This window comes from Trifolium pratense, linkage group LG1, assembly GCF_020283565.1.
Source record: "Trifolium pratense cultivar HEN17-A07 linkage group LG1, ARS_RC_1.1, whole genome shotgun sequence".
NCBI classification, from domain to species: Eukaryota; Viridiplantae; Streptophyta; class Magnoliopsida; order Fabales; family Fabaceae; genus Trifolium; species Trifolium pratense.
This window is the reverse complement of record NC_060059.1, coordinates 45,244,783-45,250,782: the sequence shown is the minus strand read 5'-3', so window position 1 is coordinate 45,250,782 and position 6,000 is coordinate 45,244,783. Positions and strand designations below refer to the sequence as shown.

The 6,000-nt window shown below is 32.0% G+C and overlaps 1 pseudogene; it reads left to right on the top strand.

The window, feature by feature from the left end:
* Positions 1–3,845, top strand: LOC123913215 (annotated as a pseudogene).
* The last annotated feature ends 2,155 nt before the right edge of the window (positions 3,846–6,000 follow it).

Here is a 6,000-nt window from a genome sequence, read left to right as displayed (position 1 = left end):
CAATTTTCTCACTTTCATTCTTAGATTTCTCAATTTCATTCAATTCCGAAATTCCTCAATCTTCAACTATGCTTCAGCCGCCGCATCTTCTTCCCTAACCTCTTCGCCACCGCTCTCTCTTCCTTCTCCGAGCTATCGCGTGATTTCACCTCATTGTCACTAAGCTTCAAAGACTCGCATCCGTTTTGATTTCCTTTCGATTTTTCCTAGTTGATTTTTCCCTAATTTTACTTCTTCGGTTGGGTTTCAGTTTGATTTCCTTCATCCCTTCACATATAAGGTAAATTGAAATTTGCAATTCAATTTTGTATCTAAGAGTTTACCTCATCTTATTATGTTTTCTCTTGTTGTTATGATGATTTGTGGTTATATTTCAAGGAATGTTTGTAACACAAGTGCTTATGTATAAGTACTTATCATGTTAAGTGCTTATGTATAAGTTTTCATAACCTATGTTGGAGAACTTACGATTTGTGGCTACATTTCAAGTAATGTTTGTGACTTGTGAGTGTGGTTATTTATGATACAAGTGCTTGAGTATTAGCTATTCCTATAAAAAGATAAAATCAATTCAAACAATTTTTGTATAAGTTATTAGATGTTTTCATAAGCTATCATGGAAAGTTTATTGAAATAAGCTGAAAAACAATTCTTTTGTTTGCTTTTCATTTGACGTCTTAGAAGACGAGTGGTTCATTGGTCGAATGTGACTTATTTAAGGTATTTTGCAGGGGCCATTAGCTTGGGCTTTGACTGATTGCGTTGCAGTTTGACACGTTGCAGGGGCCATTAGTGTTCTCATCCATCTTTTACCTGGTATGTTTTGGCCGTATATATATGTAATAATAGGGGAGCATCCATGATAATTTGTAGGCTAGTATAATGGAGTAAGAGTATTCTTTCTTTTCATTTTTTCTTTTTTATGCTATGACTTAGTTGGAGTTTGGAACTTAATTGGATCAATAGTGATAAATTAATTTAATTAGCGAAGAAAGAAGAACATGTGAGGCCAACTTCACCTTGGATGCCTTTTCCAATTTTGATTACTTGAAATGCAGGGGCCATGGTTGCAATTTATAAAAGTAAAATTGCAATGGTTGTTTTCTATTAGGCATTGTCTCGTTTGCATTTAGGACATGGATTATTTATTAGTTGTCTGCTAGAATAGCACGCGTTCACCAAAATTAGTAAGTTAGAACCGTTGGATGAAGATGAGATATATTATTATAAGTGAAATCATTCACACAATCAATCATATTAAAGTTCTTTAGTAAACATTTCATTTTTCATTGGATGATCCTATTATTTGACTGCGTTAACTAAAACTTAATGAAACTCTGTAATTGTGCTTTTAGTAGAGTTAAAAGATACAGTTTTCAATGGATATATTTTTCAAATTCCTCACGTGTTTAGGACATTGGTTAGTAGGATTCACATAGGATAAGGAGTCCTGGGAGACATGAACACTAAAGAGAAGATAGATGTTGTGAATGCATTGTTTAAAGCTGGGAAATATACAAAAGCTTCTAAAAGATATGAGAAGGTAATCAAAGATACATCGATATATGTCGCCCTCATCTACTTCAATCACTACAAAAAATTCGCTCTAGAGGTCATTGAGATATATAGTTATTTCTTTCTCTAGAGCTCATTGAAGCAACTGCAATAGCATGTTGCTATTCTCACTTTTATTCTCACTATATGGTTGGACTAATCAATTGGGATGCTTATCAGTTTCTGAATCTAACACGAAAGTTGTTGAATTGAGCCTACCTTTTTTTTATAGTGCATTTTGAGCCTAAATACATTTACTTTGAATTGAGCCTACTATTCTTCATTCCAATTAAGCAAATCCTGAGTTTCTTACCATTTGGTTTTTGTTCTCCTTTTTCTTTCCTAGTCTTTAATTATCTTTCAATTGCTATATTATTCAGATTTATAGTTTCAATCAAATTGTTACCAGACATGTACCCTTAAGAGCAGCTTTTGAAAGAAACAAAAAACAGAACAATGTTTGCCACGGTTAAAAGGGTGGCAAACTTTAATGTGTTTCTTTTTGTTACCCAGTACTGTTTTGCCATCGTGGCTAATTGATGCTTGGTTGTAAAAATGCTACCACGCATTATATTTCCGTGGCAAATACTAAATTTTGCAACGCCCCAAATCCCAATAGGCCACCCTCAAAATTAACGCGGTAAACTTTGTTAGTCATGCACTTTTAGCTACGCTTTTAACCGTGGCTAAATGGCGTGTTTTTTGTAATGGCATTAGATTATAAAATTAAAATATATTAAAATTTCATATCTTCAAAAGATATTTATGCGTATTATTTTCAACACTTAAAATTTTTGGTATATAGGGCCCGGAATATCTTATTTTTGAGATTACACAAAATAGTTTATTGCAAATAAACAAGTTTTTATGTTAATTTATAAGTTTCCACTAACAAAAATTGTATTTTTATAAACTAACTTAACAAATTTATAATAATACATAAAAACTTATTTATTTGCATAAGTTCAAAAATAAGTTATTTCAAACGGACTTTTATTTATTAAATTTTTTTGGCATATATAATATTAATATACCCCTAAAAAAATTATTTTAGGCCCCTGATTTTTAGGATCTAGGGCGGTTGCCCTCTTCTCCCTCCCTCTGCGCACAAAGCTAAATATAGTACTACTTCAATATTCCTCACTTGAATATCCAATACAATATTCTCCTTCCATCTCTTGTACTAAAACCAAATGGAATATGAATGTAGCCCTCTTAACATGGAATATGAATGTAGCCCTCTTAACATGGAATTCTATAACCATGATGAGGTATGTATGTCACATATATATACTTTCATAAATTTCTTTCAATTAAATATATTTTTTTTCAAATTAATTGTCCTTAATTATGGTTTTATTTCACTTAATTTGATTAGTTTTGTTTTTTTCATTCTTGAACTTGTAGGGATTATTAGAGGACTTGAAGCATTCTCTTTTGTACACAACTTTAGAGCTAGAAGCAACAATTGTGTCAGCTAAAGAAGAGATTACAAAAAAATAATGTGAATTAATTCATGCTAATGATCTTTTAAGAAAAGTCATTAAAGAAAGAGATGAAGCTAGAGCAAAATGTCAAAAATGCTTGAAAAACAAGAGTTTCAAATAGAGAACAAATCAGGAAGTGAAAATGAGCATTCAGCACCAAATTATGCTTCTTCTGATTGTGAAGAAAATAGTTCAACAACACTTCCAAGTTCCAACACAATTTCAAGCAGTGTTAGAATTAGCTGAAAAGAAACCATTGCCAGAAAAAGGTAAGTTTTTGAAGGCTGTGGTAGAAGCTGGGCCATTGTTGCAAACACTTCTTGTAGCTGGACCTTTACCACAGTGGCAACATCCACCTCTACAACTCAAATCCATTGAGATTCCTCCGGTGTCAATTTCTGTTAAGAGTCCCACATCAGTTGAGAGATAGTCTGACTAAGTGTTTATATACTAGAGGCAATCCTCACCTTACAAGCCGGTTTTGTAAGGATGAGTTAGGCCTAATACTCATTTCTAAGATGGTATCAGAGTCTCTTCATGATCCGCTGGGCCACCTGTTATAAGGTTTATGCTATCGGGCCACCCACCATTTTATATTCACGCACCAAGCTCAATAGTGCTTGGCGTGAGGGGGTGTGTTAAGAGTCCCACATCGGTTGAGAGATGGTATGACTAAGTGTTTATATACTAGATGCAATCCATACCTTACAAGCCGGTTTGTAGGGTTGAGTTAGGCTCAATACTCATTTCTAAGAATTTTGTCTCCAAATTCTTCATCTTTAAGCAAGAAAATGGATTTTTTTTACTCTCTTCAGGTTCTGATTGTTCTGTTTCAAAGTGTAGAAAAGTTGTTCAGCACTTACCAACAACACCTATTAGGGCCTCAAATAATTTCCTACCACATCCATCATTTTCATAAGAGGAGTGTAGGTGATATTAACTCTAACGCTCTTTTTTCTATTATTACTCTCTTTTATTAGGTGGAAATCAATGGTGGATTTCATGTTCTTATACAGTTAAATCAATGGTCGAGATCATTTAACATTAACTAAAGTAATTTGAATTGTATGATGATCAATTTGTATAAGCGTGTGATAATTTTATTGCAGGAATTCGGGTCTTTAAATTTCACTCAATAAAAAATAGCATCGAAAAGATAGAGTTAAAGTGAGCACTCGGTGTTAGTATTAGGATGAAACATGTTACTTTTGTGTATTCCCTCAACTTTGTGGAATCAAATTATGTGTAGTCGTGACTGCATGTAATCAGGGACCGTGAACCGTTACGATTTAGATTTTAAGACAGTTATTTAATTTTGTTTTAATATAAAAGTTTGAGTTGACATATAAACTGTTTGATTAAGATCGTACTGTCTAAATATCGTGACTGCATGACTGCACCTATCGTTAAATTTAATGAATCCAAACCAACTTTGTCACTATCTCAACAAACCCTGACCTACTTTTGTGTATGTTACACAAGAGAGAATCAATGGTTGACGTTTAATGTTTCTCTAATTATATTCTCATGTTTTTATGTATATAACTTAGTCAAATGAGGTTGAATTCTTAGAAAAAAAATGTTAGGAATTGAAAAATCTCATTTTAAGTTGTGACACAATTTTGTAATGTGGTAGGAGGGTGGGGTAACCAAGCTTCAAATGTTATGATATATATATATATGGTTTTTAATTGAAGGTTATTGTTGAGCTCGTGTTATTTTCCAAAAGTTGTTTGTTGCTTTCACATGAAGTACACTTCATTTAATTGTAGTGTCTGCCATTGAAGAGTACATCTAATCACACTCCCCATGATGAATAATGAGAAACATATTTTCTTTGGGTAGAAATTGAACATTACCTTATCTGGTGAAAAAATTCTATTTATCTATCTATTTGTAAATATTTTAGGCTATGGATGTTAAAATTTGTCTCTCCTTAAAACAATCTCTTACTTGCGATTATTAGGACACAATGAAATGAGTTTGTCTAGTACCTTACAAAAGTTTTTTTTTTAATAAAAAAATTAATAATTAATTGTTAGTGTTAATATTTTTCATCTTCGCTAAAACTTAAATTCTGACTCCTTTATCTGTAGTTTGAACTAGTTAAGCTACCCATCTTACACCTTAATTATTTGCCTATCTATGAAATGAAAAGCATACTTGTTTTTTTTTTAAAAAAAAAGAATTGTATTGTAGTTTACTTAATTAACAACCAATAAAAATTAGCCAATTAAACAAATATAATCAACCTTAAATCAAAGATTCACCTGAGATCGATGTTAACAAATATTGATAATTATTTTTTATAATGAGGCCTTTTTTATAATAATAATAATAATATATATATATATATATATATATATATATAGGGTCTTGCTAACGAGTGCTCCCGGGGCACTCTTTAAGCATTCCATTTAAAGAAACTTTTTATTCAAAAAGTTAAACACTACAATTTCCAATGCGTTGACTTTACGCATTCCGATAAAAATTCTATAAAAAGTTTACTATTTAAGGGCTTAAAGAGTGTCCGGGGGCACTATTTAGCATTTGCCATATATATATATATATATATATATATATATACTTTTTTGCAGGCTTAATTAAAACAAGGGCTTTGTCAGCTTTATAATTAGGCCGGCCCTAATTATCATCCAATTAAATTATGTATTTTGTTAGACATGCATTTGGGCAAAAATTATCCCATCATATTGGAGACAAACTCATTTTAATAGCTAAAGGTTACTCTTGTAAAAACATACTACTCTGTCCCAAAATATAAGCAAAATGAGGTCAATAAAAGTGAATGTATCTGGACTAAATTTTAAACCAAATACATCAACTTTCATTGATCAATTTTTGCTTATATTTTGGGACGGATGGAGTATGTACACACACTTATCTTACTCTTTTAGGGTCTGTTTGGTTCGGGGGTTTTGGAGGGGAGGTGAGGGGATAT